Genomic DNA, 18,184 nt, shown 5'->3' with positions numbered 1-18,184 from the left:
GCCTGGCAAACGCAAGGTCATGAGTTCGATTCCTGGTACCAGAAAAAAAATAAAAATAAAAATAAAGAGATTACAGGTATCTGCCACCACATCTGGCTATATATATATTCCTAGGATTGAATCCAGGACCTCTCACATGCAAGGCAAGTGCTCTATCACTGGGCTACATCTCTAGCCCTTTTTATTTAGAGATAAGTTGCCCAGGCAGGCCTCAAACTTGTGATCCTCCTGCCTCAGCCTATCTAGTAGCTAGGATCACAGCTGTGCACCACCTTCCCTGGAAGAAATAACATTTTCAGGGTAAAAGCTTCCCATTTAATGTCTTTATCAGCACTTTCTCCCCTGCTTTTTGATCTAGGTGCCTACATTTTTAGTTTGCACTGGGCCCTCTATGTAGTCCCTCAAATTATATAGATAACCCTGCAGGTGGAATACTCCACGGCACCATCAGCATCACCAGGGCGTGGGTTACAAATGCAGAATCTGAACTCACCCCCAACCAAGTAGGTATTGCAGGAGGATCTGTAGGCCTGTGAGAGGCTGGCAGGTGCAGCCCCAAGTCCTGGGCACCACGGATGTGGTCCTAGTTGTTATTTAAAGTGTGGCCACCAGGGGACACCAGAGCCACAGATTGGTGACTCCGTGTGTCAACCAGGAGCTCCAACAAAGTGCCAGAGAGGGCTGATTCCTCCTTCCCACCCTGTCCACCTGGAACCCCACCCCGCCCTGTTCCTACAACAGGGATACCTGGTCTGCCAGGGCTTTGAGTTCCCAGGATCCCAGGGGCCATGCACATTCGTGTCCAGCAGTGTGAGGCTGGTCAGAGAGGTATAAAGCAATGCAGGGTGACCCCGTGACAGCACAGACGGGGAAGCTGAGGTCCAGGGGAGGGTGCAGCCAATCCCAGCGCCTGAGAGCCCATGGCAGCAGCACAGTGCTACAGGCCTCCTTGCAAGGCAGGGTCCAGAGCTGATTGGGTTCTCAGTGCCCAGAACCTGCTGCCCAGCACAGGGCTCTGAGCCTTGGACAGCAGAGCAGGATAAGGCTGCAGGGGCTGCCACGGTCCTAACGCTCTTGGGGTTTCTGCCAAGATAACGAGCAGAGGCCGGGCATGGTGGTGCGCACCTGTAATCCTAGCACTTGGGAGGCTGAGGCAGGAGGATCACTGTGAATTTGAGGCCAGCCTGGGCTACATAGTAAGTTCAAGGCCAGCTCGAACTACACAGCAAGACCCTGTCTCAAAAAAAAAATCAGAAACTAAATAAATACATAAACAAGCAGGGTCTCCTCCTCACTCCTCTGCTTGGCCCCAGACACATTAGCTGGAGACCCTCTGGCCGGCTGTCATTCTGAGACACAGTTAGGTCCTGGCCACCCCTGCTGAAAAGCCCGTAGCAGCTTCCTGGGCCACGGGGCAGTTGGCATCTTCACTCCTCAGCCTGGCATTTGCTATCCTGCCGATGTTGGAGACACCTTCCAGGTGGGACATACTCTATCACCCTGGGTCCCTAGCGTTTCCCTCCATGCACAGAGCTGCTGTGCACCACTCCGGACACTGGGGGCAGCAGTGAGCAGACAGGCAAACCTGGCCCGCAAACAGCAGGTCCCAGGGGATGCTGGCTGGGTTGAGATTGTGCTGTGGGGCAGCAGGGTGGGTGTCAGGAATGTCCTGGGGGCAGAGGGTGCCCCAAGGCCCGAGTGCTCAGTTTGCACTGGGACCCACAAGACCAGTGAGATGAAAGAGGAGGGAGGCGGGGCCCAGGGCAGGGTGGCCAGGCTGAAGGTCAGGGGGCCCCTGGAGGGCGTGGGCTGTGCACGGGAAGAGACCTGATGCTGCCGGCCACTCCTCCCTGCACCCCCAGGTCAAAATGCCGCCTCTGCCTCTGAATTCCCACCCCCACACAACTCACTCGTGAAAACATCTTCTGCTCCTGTACTGGATGCTGAGCCTTGAGAGCAGACACCATGCTGGCCCTGCCGGCCTGGAGCCGAGCAGGTGGCCTGTGCATAAGCCAACATCTGGCAGGTACAAAGGCCCCAGGGCATCGAGCAGGACCTCCTGGGCAGCCTCCTCCCAAGCTGGCCTGAGACTCTGCTTGTCCCCCACTGGTCCTGCCAAGGGTGCTTTGAGTGGTGAGACTGGACTCTGCCCCAAGGCTGCGAAGGAGAACCCGCCCTGCCCCACTTCACACAACCATGCTGGGGAGCGGCTGCTGCGGGACTTGGAAGCCACGCACTGGGGATGCCGCGCACCCTGGACACGGGCCGGCGCACCGCGCAGTCTTTCTGGTGGCTTCTCAACGACTGCCAGGGGCTCTCTTGGTTTACCCTGGTTCCTAGTTGTTCAGATACTATCCAAGCCCACTGAACAGAACCTTTGGAGAGCAACACATGCCTGGCTGTAGGTCAGTTTGACCACTGTGAAAATGGAGAGTTGGAAGCCACTCATTCACTCACTCATAGGTAATAATATCAGTGCCCGCCTCCAGTACCAGGGGCAGCCTGATGGCTGGAAAGAGATGGCCGAGAGTGTGGCCGTGTTGGTCAGCGCTGCCTTGAAGATGACCTTGGAGCAGCGACAAGGATGGGCCGCGAGCAGGGTCACGGCCCGAGGCCACGCTCCGCCCCACCACCTCTTCTCCAGCTGCCCGCACAGTTGCTTGTCTGGATGACACATTATTCATCCACCCATCCCTGATGCCCGCAGCACCCTGTGAAAGAGCTCAGTTGTCCTACAGGCCTTTTCTGTCCCAGTTTGTCTGACCAAGAGTTTATAAGACTATGCAGTTCGCAGACCCTCTGAAGTTCCGCTCAGCACACCTCCCTGTGGCCCCTGGGTGGGAGAGACGGCAGCTGGCAGGAGTATCTCATCTCACCTCCAGAGTCTAGTCCACACGCTCTGCAAGATCACAGCCTCGTGCTGCAGAGAGGGCTGGGGTCAAGATGCACCCTGATGCCCTCGTGTGAAACGTTCAGTATCACAGCGGGCTGACGGGGGTCAGGGTGTGAACCCTGCCTTGTCGGGTGTGGCCTTGGGCCAGAGCCTCCACCAGACCCTGGCTCTGTGGTTGCTGAGCCTCACCTGCAGAGTAAAGAGTTCATCTGATCATCACAAGTGGCTGAGAGGAAGGCGTGGGTCCAGCTGCTGGGTCTGAGTCCTGCCTCTGCCACCCAGCACCTGTGACCCTGGACAAGTCATTTCATGGCTCTGTTTCCTCAACCATCAAAAAGGGAGAAGGACAATGCCTGGCTGGCAGCTGTCTGCTCTCTAAGACCTAGATTAAATGATTCCCCTTCCCAGCTGCCCACAGGCTACACCTGGACCCTACAGTCCTCCCCGCATGCCTTGGCCATGCACGTGCCGGAAGAGACCTTTGTCCTGTCCCTGAGGCTCTTGTCCTGGGTTCCCAGGTCTCTCTAGGGGGTTTCTGCTCTCACATCAGGCCAGACTGTCCCTCTCTTTGCTTGGGGATGATAGGCAGATGCACCCTGGGAGTGGAGGCTTCTGGTCCCTGTCTCAGGGCAGGATAAAGGCCAGCAGAATTGAGAACAGCCACCAGGGCTGTATTTTCTCCACGAAAAACTTGGAATTCAGTCAATTCATGCAGCATTCCAGGGCTCCCCTCCACGGTAACACCCCCACACACAGTAACACCACCCCTCCAGCCTGCATGGCTCCTCTCTGCAGGGAGGCTGCTGTCCCCAGCTTCCAGGTGTCTCCAGGGCAGGGCTGGGGTGTGCCACGGACCCTCCACTTCCTGCCCTGGTGCCCAGGGAGGCCTGTGAGGGAGCATGCAGTGGGTGTATAATGGGCACCCTTTCGCCCCCGCTGAGGACAAGGCAGCATCAGAAGGATACCCAGTGCTGGGTGCCCGACCCGCTCAGCTTCCCAGGCTACTGAGGCTGTGCAGACACAGCTGAGGACCTGGCCGCCGTTACGCGGTCACTGACACATGACCAGGCCTTGCAGTGTCTCTCCCCCGGGCGAGAGCAGATTGTTCCTGTCCCCCAGTTTCCTCCCCTTCTCTCCCCAGAGGCCCTCTGGCATCTCACAGCGCAAATTGCAGCCGGGTGTGACCGTTTCCATTGCATCGAAAAAGGGAGGAAAAGAGATTAGTGATCGCAGGAAGCTCTCCGGGTAACGTCTAGTTCTAAAGACTGTCAAAAACATGCTCTCTTGCTGCGCTGTCCAAAAGGCTCCCACCAGCTCAGAAGCCTGCGGGCCCAGCTCCACGTCAACACGTGTCTGTGCCTCTATGACAGCGGTTGCTAGGCCACGCGGGTGTCCAGGAAGTTTGGGGACGATTCTGAATTGGGTAATTTTCACTCCTCCTGACGGCTCCTAAGTGCTGCGACGCTAAGACTTTGTTCTATTGTTTCCTGCTAAATGGAACAAGAAGTTCCTTCTCCCACCAGCTCTGAGTTGGTAAAGATGACATCAGGGACTGCAGCTGAAAGCACTTCCCAGGAGAGGGGAGGGAGGAGACGCTGCCACCGCCCGCTGCTCCCACCCACGCCCTGGGTGCTTGTTTAGAACAGGCCCTGGGCACACGTGTGTTACCTTCCTTAGAGCTACCCGAAGCCCGCCAGGTGCCCTTGCTGGGTTTCAGATGTGGGCCGTGGGGTTCTGTGTGGCATGTCACTGCAGCAGGGATTGTGGGCGGTCAGACCAAAAAACGGTCCCATGGTGACTCTGGCCATACCCTCACCTCTCGTAGCCTCCAAGTCCTGGTGTGCAAGTGGGGGCCATGCCCACCTCCCAGGCTTGCCCTGTGCTGTAAGGACGCACGAGGTGTCTCAAACATTCAGGAAGGTGTGCAGTGGTCCCCAGCATGAAGATAGAGATGGAGGAGACCGGCATCTAGCAGCGCCCCCTTGTGCCGGGCACGTCCCTACAGGTCGGCTCCGGGGATCCCCACAGCTCTGTGGGGTGCAGGGTCTGCTGAGTGGGCGAGGGGCAAGGGGCAGGGAATTGCAGCAGCTCTCAGGCCATCACCTGAGCCAGACTGCCTAATGCCCAGTGCCTACCCAGTCCTCCAATGGAAAGGCAGCAGCTCTTGGGAACCAGGACGACGCCCTTCAGCAGAAGATTGAACAAAAAAGCTGCCGTGCACCAGGCACTGGGCTGGTATTTGGTACCCGAGAGAAAGGCACTCCGGAGCCAAGGACTGGTGCAGAGGGAACTCTCTGTGGATTACAAGGAGCAAGAGGCAGGCTGGGAAGTCTCCACACCAGCGGGCTCCACCTCAGCGCACCCAGGGAGCGGGGGACTGTGGAGCCGCCAGAGGGTCAGCGTTCGGGCATGAGATCGGCTGAACAGGCAGAGTGAAGAAGTCAGGGCAGGGACACTGCTCTGTGTGATGTGTGTCATTATACACAAGGGCGATCAAAATTACAGTGCATGCTTCTATCACAAAATTATTACAGTAAAAACACACCGCCAGGAATCCCTCTCAAAACCCTCCCCCTCCCTTCAACACGTAGCCCGTTCTTCTTGCCACTTTCTGCGGCCTCTCTGGAAGTCCTCTTTTGTGAATGTCTTTATGAGATGTGATCAAAAATACAGTAAATGCTGCTGAGCTGGGCATGGTGGTGCACGCCTGTAATCCCAGCACTCGGGAGGCTGAGGCAGGAGGATCGTTGTGCGTTCAAGACCAGCCTGGGCTACAGAGTGAGCTCACGGCCAGCCTGAACTGCATAGCGAGACCCTGTCTCAAAAAGATACACACACAAAAAAAGTAAATGCTGCTGAGCGCTATCCAACAGGAAGGCAGGCTCATAAAAACACGACGCTGTGTGCTCACCCGCCTTACTGACCAGATCAGGCACCGTGTGACTTCTGTCTCTGCCCCAGAGTCAAAATGACCACATTTGAATGGGCTCGGGACACTGAGGCAGCCACAACAGCACAAGTGAAGAAGAGGACTCCGGAGCGGCTGCAGAAAGCGGCAGGAAGGACGGGGTGAGTGTGTGTGAAGACTGGGAGGACTTTGACGGGGCTCAATGGCTGCACGCCTTGCACTGAAATACTTTTTTAGGGGCTGACCATTCACTGTAGCTTTTGAGTGCACAGGACACACACTGTTACATCTGCACCTAAACTCGGAGAAGGCACCGAGTGGCCCTGATGTGCAGTACGGGTTTGGGCACCAGCTCAGGGCCGCTGTACCGAGAGTGCCCTCTGCTGCGGGGCGGCAGGGAGGAGGCTTGGCAGCCGTGGGAAGTCTCCACTTTCCACTCGGCTTTGCCGTGAACCTAAAGCTGCACCAAGGAATAAAGTCTGTTTTTATTTAAAAAGAAGAGAATGGGGGGGAGTAAAGTCAGAACCTCCGCCAGGAAGCCTGCCCTGACTACTGCCAGGAATCCGCAGCCTGCATGGCTCCTCTCTGCGGGGCGGCTGCTGCCCCCAGCTTCCAGGTGTCTCCAGGGCAGGGCTGGGGTGTGCCACGGACCGTCCACTTCTTGCCCTGGTGCCCAGGGAGGTCTGTGAGGGAGCATGCGGTGGGTGTATAATGGGCACCCTTTCGCCCCTGCTGAGGACGAGGCAGCATCAGAAGGGTACACAGTGCTGGGTGCCCGACCCGCTCAGCTTCCCAGGCTACTGCGGCTGCCCTGTGCAGACACAGCCGAGGACCTGGCCGCCGTTACGCGGTCACTGACACATGACCAGGCCTTGCAGTGTGCTTTAGCTGTCACCCTGCCCTCATCCGGGATGGCAGATGAGGGCTGACTGCGGGATCTCAGCCCTGCCCAGGGACTCTGTGATCCGCTGGGACGTGAGGAGGCCCAGGGCCTGCTCCTCTCTCCCAGTAGCATCCATCCTTCTTGAAGCTCTCCTCCTCCTCCCCCACGGGCTGTCAAATTCCACATGAAATTTCCCCAAGTGCCTGGTGACTCACAGCGAGGCTGGGTGGCAGTCACTCTCTGCCCTCGGGGATGAGTAAATCATGACTTAGACGTGAGGGTGGCGCAGGGCTCCTGAGACAATGCACGTGGGACTGTGTGGAGGTGTTGGCAGGGTGGGCCTGCCGCACCCCACCTGTGACACAGCACCACGTGACCAGCACCAGCCACCCCACCCCCGCAGAGCTCCCTCCACTCACACTGCCATTCCCAGGGGACCGCGGAGTGGGCGCAGCTTGGATTTCTAAAGGAGGGATAGAAAGGCGGGTGCAGGGGCTTGAGGGAGAGCGTTGCCAGTGAGACCCAGCGCTTGCTGAATCCGCAGGGCACCCGCGCAGCCTCCCTGCCCCTGCCGGCCCAGGACTCCCGTGGAGCTAGGCTTGGGCCCAGCTTCCTGTGTAAGTCTGTGTGCAGCCTGGGCAGAGGCCCTCAGCCCTGCAAGGCTTCTCCCACGCTCTCATGCCTCTGCACCAGCCTCATCACCCTGCATTCTGACTCTGGGGGTCTGGGCTGGGGTGCGGGGTTCTGCACCCCTAGCCTGCACCCAAGCCCTGGTGCTGTGTGGAATCCCTCATATCAATGGCTGGCTGTGCAGCTGGAGGTACAAGTGTCCCTGTGTCCCCTGAGGCCCTGTTACAATGCAGATTCTTGGGCTGGCACCGGGACATCGGATGCAGGGGCTCCCAGGAGTCCCCCATATGGCAGAACACCCCATGTGGTACTCTTATCCCCTTAGAACTCAGTGAGTTAAAAATCCCAGACTATAGGTCCTGGGGTGTTGCAGTGCCCTGGGGACCACAAACGTCTGGAACATGCAACCTGGGAATTTGAGGACTACTGTCCCCACAGCCTGTTTATTCTGCTGGGACTCGGACAACTGATTCAGCATCTGAACTCCTTGGTTTGATGGGTATTTGTGTAAGTGCCAGGGGGTTGGTTCTGTTGTCAGCAAAGCCACCCTGCTAAGGGTTGGGGCTGCCCTGCACCACCCGGGCCCTTCCTCAGGTGCTTGGCTGGACCTCAGAGCACAGCAAGACCACAGTCCTGGTATGACGTGACTGGGTATCTGAGTTTCCTGTGACTGCAGTCACATGCTGCCCCAACTCAGCAGCACGGAAAAGGGAAATGTGCTCTCACCATTCTGCGGCCAGAAGTCTGAAATCAGCATTGCAAGCCCCAAATTGGAGAGAATCTGTTCCTTGCCTCTTCCAGCTTCTGCTGGCCGCCAGCTCTCATTGGCTTGGGGCCACATCATTTTGAGGCCAGGGTCTTCAGCTGCCTCTGCCCAGTCTTCACATCGCCTTCTCCTTTGTGTGTGGCCAACTGTCCCCCTACTCCTGCAGGGGCACTCAGATTAGAATTAGGGCCCACCCAGTAACCCAAGTTAGAGTCCCCAAATCCTTAACTTAGTCAGATTTGCAAAGGCCTGCTTTCTAAATAAGGTCACATCACAAGGTCCAGGAGTCAGGACCTGGCACCTGGTAGGCACTGTGTGGCCTGGTTCTCCAGGGGTCTGGACAGGTGATGGGAACTCACTGAGCCTCTGCCCCCATTCTCCTTTCCAGCCCAGTGTGTAGCCTACCACCGGGAGTCAGCAGAAAAGAGCCAATCAGGGTCCATTGAGTAAACGGAAGTGGGTTTTAAATGGAGTTGGGACAGAAAGGGGACAAGATCATGAATGTAGAATCTGAAAATTGTGAGAAATCAGGATCGAGGTTGTAAGCGGCGTATTTAGATGTGAATGAAAGAGTTTGGACCTTGTCCTACAGGCAAGAAAGAGCTCATATGAGGCTGCCATTCATTCATTCATTCATTCATTCGTTCATTCCTCAACAGGAGGGCACAGACTCAGCATCGTGGGCAGAAGGACAGGCCAAGGAGCGGTGGCACCAGACAGGAGCTCTTTCCTGCACGGGGCTGAGCTTTCACGAGCCCTCTGAGCATTCCTAGCTGTTCTGCTTTGAGTGTTCGTCTGCTAGGTTTTCTGGCCTGTTGAGATTTATGGTGACTGAATCTTCGTGGGTTGTCCTGTGCCGATACATACTATCCTTTAATAGGCGCCTTCCACCTTCAAGTCCTCCTACCCACCATTCAGGTACCATTCGTGTTGTTTCTTACTTTCAGTTTTCAAATGTCCTCCCTGAACTTCTGTCAACCTTTTCGATGTGTTTCTTTTCTTTTTTTTTTTTTTTAATTTTAAAAACAAAAGGAAGAAAACATTAACAGACAGACATTTTACAAAATAGCAAAAGAACAGTACAGACAGTATGGAGTTACAAACAAAGTGGTAGGGAATTAACAATGCTTGTTGTGTTACATATTGATATCTTCAAAGTGGTTTCTCATGAAAACAGATATAGACATGCAATGTTGATCAATCAGGGACTCATTGACAGTTTCTTTCAGCAAAGAAATACAAGACAGTAGAACAGCCACGTTAACTATCCTGCATATACATACATACAAACTTTCTCCTTCTTTCCCTTCTCTTTTCCCACATCCCAGTTGCCCTTTACCTTTGAGTGCTTTCCTATCAATTCACAATGTGTTTCTTGAAAATTATTTACCTGGATTTTAACTTTTGTTCCCATCTTAACAGCCTTTTGCTGGGAAATTCAGCCCATTCACATTTATTCCGAAAGCTGATATTCAAAGGCTACTTATTTCATCTCATTTCGTTTCTTTTTGTTGAACTGTGTTAGCAGTGCCATTATTTCCTCTTTTTTCCCTGTTTTGGTTACTTTTTCTCTTGTTGCTGAGACAAAACACCCAATACCCAAAATTAAGGAGGGAAAGATTTATTTAGCTTACAGTCTGTGGAGGTTTCAGTCTATAATCAGCTGGCTCCAAGGCGGGGTGACACACGGCACAGGGGCAGCACTGCAAGGTGGCACAGGACAGCAAAAGCAGCAAGAGCAGAAAAGGGGGCAGGAACAAGCTTCTGTCTCTTCCTTACGTTGTAAGCAGGCTGCCCCCACCCAGGGGCTGTGTAGCACTCACATAATCTCCCTGCCTTCCTCTGTACAGGCTCAGGATGAATATAAAGTAAGCACCCTGACCCCCTGCTGAGTCACATAGTTAACCTTCTAAACTTCTCAAGTTAAAACAGTGAACAACATCCCAGAGCGGTAAGGGCAGGTCCTTGCCACCCCAAGAGGTACAAATGATGTGTCACTTAGCCAAGCCTCTAGACTCCTCAAGTTGACACAATGTATCAACAATAACAGTCCACCCCTTATCAACATGGCAACTAGAGACATTTCTTTAAACCAGTTTCCAGATATAAAGACATTGTTCTTATCATTTCACAGCTTGAACATTATAACACAAGTTTAACAATGCTTAAGAGGCAATATTAAGTCTATCAACATTATATTACATTAGAACCTAACATTTTGCCTCCCAAGACTCCTGCACATCCGTTTATGCAAGAGGCATTTAGTCCATCTGCGAGAGTTGCCGAAGTCCTAACAATTTCAGCATTGCTGAAAAGTCCAAGTACCAAGTCTCCTCGGTGATGTAAGGCAAACTGTTAGTTACAAGCCCCTGTACAAATGAAAGGTTAAACACTTCCAATGTTCAATAGCACAAAATAAGCAATTTCATTCCAAAAGTTACAAACAGAAATACAAAGGATTGAGACCAAAGCAAGTCCAAAATCCAGCAGGGCAAACATGAAGTCCTGTAGTTCCATGTCTGTTGGGAGCAGCTAGAACTGGACATTGGTCCTATGTGAGGGCAAGACAGAGCCAGAGTGCCTCAAGCAGTCACGCTACCTCAGTCTTGAGAAAAGCACCCCCCTGGACAGTTACAGTCATTAGAGGCAACATTACCTCTCATGATACTAACTTTGCAAGAGTATAAATAAATGTCCCTACTGTTGACCTTAGGTCCTCTTGCTCATCAGGTAAGAGGCCACTCCACCTGACCCCAGCTTTTGTCTCTTATTTTATTTTCTAAATCCCCTCACCATTTTCTCCCAGAGAACACCAAGCCCTACATTTGGCACCTGACCAGGGACCCCTGGTAAGGAGATTTAGTAGGTGGGAGGACACTCCCCAAAGTTTTTGCGTGCAACAGGGTAGGGGAGTGGATTGGTGGGTCAACAGCACAGGAGTTTTATATTGACAATTATAGGTGTAAAGAGTGGGGCATGGAGGTCAGCTGACCTTAAACAACATAATTACAAAAAAAAAATAGGCATAAGAGAAGCCAAAAAGGAGAAAAGTACACTAAATTACTAGTAGTTAATATTAGAACAAACAGTTTCAAGAACCACAGATGTTTATAGATGTATATAAAAATGTTTACTGTTTTTCTGGTTCCTATATTTATCTTTCTTTTCTGGGTTGTGATTAGAAGGGGTTTTACACACACAAAGGAATCAGCTGGGAGCTGTACTATAAAATCATGGGACAAGGAGAGCAGAGCAACGGCAACACAGATAGCGCTTAAACCCTCTAGGCTTGCACAATCAAATGAAAAAGGAAAAAACAAAAGCTGGTCTCGCGCATGCAACAATCCTCCTGCCTCAGCATCCCAAGTGCTGGGATTACAGGCGTGCACCACTACGCCCGGCAAAAAAATTATTTTTTAAATTGCACATGACTAGACCCAAGTGGCACAAAGGTGCCGTTGAGGGGATGGGCACAAACGGGGCTCAGGGAGAGCCCCGTGCTCAGATCTAGGCATACCCAGCTGGGACTGCGCAACCACCTGTGCATTCTCATACTCGGTCCAGCCACAGCAGCTGGCATGTGCCACCAACCACTGGTATGTGTGTTATTAGGACTGGAAATTCATTAACTCAAAACAGTGCCTGTGCTTGAAATCTAGAGAAAAACAGCCGGGCGTGGTGGTGCACACCTGTAATCCCAGCACTCGGGAGGCTGAGGCAGGAGGATCCTTGCAAGTTCGAGACCAGCCTGGGCTACAAAGTGAGCTCAAAGCCAGCCTGAACTGCACAGCGAGAACCTGTCTCAAAAAGACCAGAAAAAAAAAATCTAGAGAAAAACAGGCTGTCCATTAGCCAGATTGGAGCCCAGAGCAGGAGCAGCTACGGGCCCCATCCCACAGCCTGCCTGCCGGCATTCGCTTGGGGAAGGGGAATGAATGTGGGCCAGAGAGCCCATTCCCAGGGTACTAAAAGAAGGAAGCTGCTGCTAGCAGCTGGCCCAGCCCCGAGGCAACGGCGTGGAGGATGCAGCCAGAGCCAGGAACAAAACTGTTCAAATCACCAGACTCTCCTATCACTCAATTCTTCATTCTTTCCTTGACAAACTTTTTAAAAAATATCTGTAAATTTTTGAAAAGGGATCTAAGAATTTGGGTCTTTTGACACCTATTAGGTTCAAAGAAGAAACTTATTATTTAAGGGAAGAACATTTTAGAGGGCTCCTAGACACAAGTGTGGATGGCCTCCAGGTGTGGCTGCAGGTCCACAGGGTGTGGTTGGTATTTTCTGGCTTAGAGGACGTGCTGAATTGCTGACCTAGAGGGATACGAAAGGCCATAGCTCCTCACAGACAATAGAGCAGTTTTTTCTCTCTCCATTAAAATTGGCACAACAAAAGTCTTAATTTTTTTTCCTCAAAGTGATTGATTTAAAAGACTGTTTTTCCATCTTCAAGATAAAAAACATTTTGTCTTTAGTTGAAAAAAAAAATCATATTTCCTGAGATTTACAATAAGGGAGATATTTTTAAAAGATTACTTAAAAGAACATAATTCCCATAAATAGAAACTTTGTCCCTTGTCTCAAAAAATGTATATTTCAGTGATGACTTTGGTCTTTTAGAGTTACAGTAAAAAATTTCCTCCTTTTAGGTTAAACAGCTAATAAAACTGTCTTGTTTTAATTACAGTTTTCCTCTTGACATCATATACAGGATTTGTTGCTGATTTAAAAGATTTTATAAGTCTTTGGTGCTCTCATGATTCCTAGTGATGTTGACTGTCTGTTTTACAGTCCATAATTAAATTGGTATTAAAAAAAAACCTTAGTATTTTACAAATAGATATAAAGTTTGGAGTATAATCTAAAAGCAGCGGGATTTAAGCAGTCCCTTAATTTTGACAGCCAGTTTAAATAATGGCAGGCCTGATGTTGGCCTCCAAAGTTTACAAGCTATGACAGCTTCTTCAAATTTGGGTCACTTATTCCAACAAAGACAATTTACATCACACTGTTCAGATCAATCTAGAGTGATTTTCAGACTATTTGGTAATATTAATTGGTTCCATCCAGATGTTAGGCTAATTTCTCTGGTGTTATTGTCATTGTTCTTCAGACAAGTTAATTCATTTTGCTTCTATTTTCATAGATCAGTCATCTTAGGTTAAGGGAGGCTATATGACAGCTTCCTCTTCCAAAATATAGGACACAGGTTTCATACCATATAATCAAAATTCAATTACAAAGACAAAAGGGGGAATCAACCCCTCCCACTTCGCTTGTCAATATATACTACTAAATTTTTAAAATTTTACAGAAGGTGGAAGTACAGCAGCAGAAAGAAAATTCAATCAGGTAAAGCCAAGAAAGCTAATCTGGGATCCAGAATAAGTTTGTGTTTTGCTAAAGCGTGCTGTCTGGCTGTATCATGAACTCAGATCTGGAGAAGTGCGTTCTACCTTCCGGGGAGCTGATGTGCAGTCCTGTGACAGTGATGCCTCAGAGACTGCTCTACAGACAATAGACAAGGATGAGACTAGATTCGACCTGGGACCTATTGAAAAAACTGACAAAATGGAAATGTAAGGTCTAATTAGGTGATAGAGTATATAAAGATGATTGAGTTAAAAGTTACCAGTATCCTTCAGACACAATAAAATACAAACTATGCATCTTCGTTATAGATAAAAGATTCTATTCCTTCCAAAACTTTGCTGATAAGAGATCTTTGCTAACTGACAACAAAATGTGACTGGCCTACTTATGTAAATTATAAATTTCTAAAATCATAATAGAGTTACTTTAATTCAATTTGGTAAAAAATATATTTGAGTACACTCTGATTTTGTAAAGATATCTGTTTGTTTATTCTATGTACCTGTTTACATGTTTGTCTGTCATTCTGTGAACAGCTGTTCCCCTTTTTATTTGAGCTCAACAGTTTTTTTTTTTTTAGTCATTTGTTCTTAATACAATTTGGGTTATAGACTTAAAAGCATGCTTTCACTTGAGTTACCAGCTGGTTTATAAGATAATCAAAATTGGCTTTCTCACCACTTATCAAAATTAAGATATTTAACCACAGTCCTTAGGGTGAGAAGAAATTATTAGGCAGGACTCTAATTGGTGAATAGAGGGGTGGCCAACCTTTGTTCATTAATAAAGAGCCCCCAGTGATATCCAGAGTCTATTGGGAGATACCCCCAATATTTGGTTATGGCCAAAAGATAAAGTTTCCAGAAAAAATTAGGTTTTCTCATAAAAGATACTCTTGATACAAAACTAAATCAAGAAACAAAGGTTTTCACAGGTGTATGGCAATTCATTAGTGTTAATCTCATGGTGTGTTAAATGTATTCATGATTCCAGATGTACAGGTCTTCCAAAATATAAAGCAAAGATTGCCTATTGTTTTGAGGCTGCAAAGGGTGGAGACTTGCTGCTTCTTGTGATGCTCTCAGGCCATCTTTTATAGTCTCCTGTTCCTTCTCAGCAATGGAAATCTCCTCAGCTCTATCTATGCAGTCCACAGTTTTACTGGAGCTTTTGTCTGGCCAAACTCACATTTTAAATCATCCAGCTGGGCTCTTTGCTCTTGATTTGCCACATAAATCTGGCTAAAAGCCCCCCAAAATAGCCATACCACCGTCCTGAAATTTCTTGTGTCAGATTAATCAGTCTGCCACCTTTAATCTCAGTGTCAGGCAAAGTCTCTGTTTTTGTTTTTTTGGTTTTTTTTTTTTGTACCGGGAATCGAACTCACGACCTTGTGCTTGCCAGGCAGACGCTGTGCCACTGAGCTACATCCCCGGCCCAGGCAAAGTCTCTGGACACGAGCAAAAGGCAGACAAACTTCTGCCAAGCCATAACACACATCATCTGGAGTCCAACAACTAATGCAGTCCTTCTTCCCAACAGAAACCTCCCAAACCCTGTCTTTACCAGCAGGATTTCTATCAGCCTCTGGTCTTCTGAGCTCTGACCAGAACCTCCCATACGGAACAGCCTAAGGCATTCCAGCACTTCCCTCTCAGGTGACATCGCTGAACTTTTCCAAACTCCTCCCACAAGCCATTCCCAAAGGCTCTTGAACCACATGGTCAGGTTCAGTCACAGCAACGACCCCACTCCTCTGGTACCAAATTCTGTCCTAGTTACTTTTCTCTCGTTGCTGAGACAAAGTACCTGACACCCAGAATTAAGGAAGGAAAGGTTTATTTCGCTCGAAGTTTGTGAAGGTTTCAGTCCATACTTGACTGGCTCCAAGGTAGGTATTACATGGCAGAGAGCAACAATTCATGGCAGCAGAAGACAGCAAAAGCAACAAGAACAAAAGGGAGTAGCCTCAGAGGGCAGGCCTCCTTCCCTCCCTTATATTGTATGTCGGCTCCTACAGCACTCACATCCATAATCCCAGCATTGGACCATGGATCAATCACAAACTCTAGAAGCCTGCCCCATGACTACATGAGGCTTTGAGGGGACATCCAGACATAGACCATAACATTCCCCTTCCTTAATTTTCTTCGTGATTTGTTCTCCTAGCCCTCCCCCAGCTTCCACCCATCAATTCATAAGCTGTTTCTTTTCTGCTAGTTGCTAATTTCCAGCTCCTGCAAGTCATAATCAAGCTTTCATTCCCTGTGAACATATTAGAAGTAAATGATAAGGGTGTGCGGCCATGAGCTTTCCTTTTTCACTCTCTTCCAGGGGCCAAGTCAGACCCTCTGACTTTCTCCCTCTCCTTCAACCGGATGTGAGTACAGCCAGTTCTGACACCTCCATGATAAGCCAGATTTTAGATATTGTTTCAAGCTAATACAGATTTCCCCTGAAGCATGGGGCTTAAGTTTTGAGAGTGCTCACTTGGCAAGCACAGCACAAAATTACCGACTCTCTTAGACTACAGCATATATTTGGCAAGGGTCATTGCTCTCCATCACTTCCTGTTCTGGGACCTGCTCTATCTCTGATTTCTACTGTGATTGAACCATGCCTGTGAGAGGGGAATTGCACGCCTGTTTTTCCTCTGAAAAAAGGCAGAACTGCGCCTTCTCTCCGCCTTCCGGTGTTGAATATGTTTTCTTTTTCCCTGGGCAAATGAGTTCCATCATAGCCTGGGAAAGAACCCTTGATCATATAACCAGAGTGCCTGGACATTGTTCCAGAGTCTCCTAGGAATCTGATGTGCTCAGATTCTCCTTGCTTTGGATGTGACCTGGTCTTTCTGAAGTTTTGCAAGACTTTCTCTGGGTCCTAGTTTGGAACTACAGCATAGCTCAGATCAGGGACATTGCCTAGCATTTCTTTAATTTGTGTTTCCCTTCTAGCTCTCTCTGGGCTCATTCCCCTAGCCACCAACCAAACCAAAGCGAACCAAACCATACAAAAGTTAAGAAACAAGCAGTACCCAAGCTATGGCTTGAAAGGAGGGAAGGAAACAAAAAGGCTGATAAATGGGCTCGCTTTTGGTTAGATAGCAATTCCTTCTGATGTGCAGTATCATGGTTAGCTGGCTGCAGACAATGAAAATGCACGGTGTGTGTCAAAAAGCTAGAAGGCTTCTGAATGCTTTCACCGTAAAGGAATGATAAATGTGCAAGGAGAGAGGTGTGTTTGCTCTGATTTCACCATTACACAACGCATACATGTACTGAAGCATCCTGTGACACCCCGGCAGTATGCACAGTTTTCTCGATAACAAAAATGAGCCCAGTGTCTCTCGCTTCCTTGGAGCTCCTGAAGTAAAATGAAAAACCTCTATACATGAAAGCCCAAGAGCTGGCCAGGGCAGAGCCAGGCTTCACAGTGCGGCTTCCTGCCCACCTCTGTGAGCCTCACGGGGTTACAGGAGAAGATGGGGACCCGGGGAAGCAGAGACTCATCAGATGAGGGGACCGGTGACCCACGCGGCTCTGACAAGGTGTGGAAGAAAGTGTGTCCAGTGGACAGGGCCTGGGCCTCACCACCCAATATTAAGTCCAATCTGTGGGCGGCGCACTCCCCAAAGGGCCCGAGCTGCACTTCTGCCGCTCTAACCCAGCACGGCGTCCAGGGTTGGCTGCGGGACCCAGAGGTGGAGTCCACACACAGAGCCCTTCCAAGCTCGGCTCACGCACCGACCTTTGCCCTTGGCTCCAAGCCATGCTTGTGAGACACAGAATAAAGGTCTCTAACTGCCTGAGCCTCATTGCATCCCTCCGGGACTAATATAGACTTTTAACTGCATGCCACCATCCCCTGGTGGGACACCTGCTCCGCTGCATTCGGTCTTGTGGATTTCACACTCCCCTTTTCTGTGCCTGCTGCTACATCGGGAGAGCCCTCTGTATGTACAGCAGTACCGAAACGCGAGCGCTCAAAACGTATTCGCCAATAATTACAGCAACAAATATAATGAATGGGAGGTGGGCCCGAGTCCTGTCGGTGGGTCCAGCCACTTGTTCGGCAACCGGCCCGGGCCTGGCTAGGCTGCGCGACGTCCCGTGGGCGGGGCCTGGGCAGAGCCAGGTCGGGCCCGAGTCGGCTCGGAAACTTTCGCAGGGGCGGCCCCGCCCACCAGATGCCTCGCGGCCTCCAGCTCGAGAGGAGAGCCGCCCTCAGCAGGCGAGGCGTGCCATGATTGGTAGAAGTGCACGTTGATTGACGGGCGCTCTGAGCACTCAGCGGGCCGAACCGGGGCCGCGCCCCCGGGGCCGCAGCGGGAGTGGAGGGCTGCCGGAGGCCCCGCCCCCTCAGCCCCGCCCCTCGGCGTCCTGGGCCGCGCTCGCCGGCTCCCACCGCAGCCGCTTCGCCCGCTGCGCTCAGTTCTCTCCCGCGCGTCCCGCGGCTTCGGAGCAACTCTGCGGCACGCCTGGAGGCCCCGGGGTGCTGCGGCGCCGCGCGCGGTCTAGGCGTAGCTGGTGAGTACTTCCGGGCAGGGGCCGGTCTCGAGGTGGTCGAGGGTAGCACGCCGGGGCTGAAGGGTCCCGATTGCGGGGAGGCGCCGCCCTTCTGAGTGGATGGGTGGCCGCGCCCAAGTCCCTGCAAGTTCTCGAAGTTGCAGGGCCGGGAGTACCGCGCGCTCCCGGGCGCCCGAGGCGATCTCCACTCGGGCCGACCCGGGCC

General features: G+C 51.0%; 1 protein-coding gene across 1 annotated transcript in view; it reads left to right on the top strand.

Annotated features, from left to right (window-relative positions):
* Nucleotides 1-17,818: 17,818 nt before the first annotated feature.
* The window catches only part of Wfs1 (Wolfram syndrome 1 (wolframin)), a gene marked incomplete in the record, with an annotated part of 21,774 nt that continues 21,408 nt past the window's right edge, over nt 17,819-18,184 (top strand). Inside the window, 1 exon segment of the mRNA XM_013506848.1 lies at nt 17,819-17,964.

This window comes from Chinchilla lanigera, unplaced genomic scaffold, assembly GCF_000276665.1.
Source record: "Chinchilla lanigera isolate Chin_1 unplaced genomic scaffold, ChiLan1.0 scaffold00113, whole genome shotgun sequence".
NCBI lineage: Eukaryota > Metazoa > Chordata > Mammalia > Rodentia > Chinchillidae > Chinchilla > Chinchilla lanigera.
The sequence above is the reverse complement of the archived record's forward strand: the minus strand, read 5'-3'. Positions and strand labels throughout refer to the sequence as shown.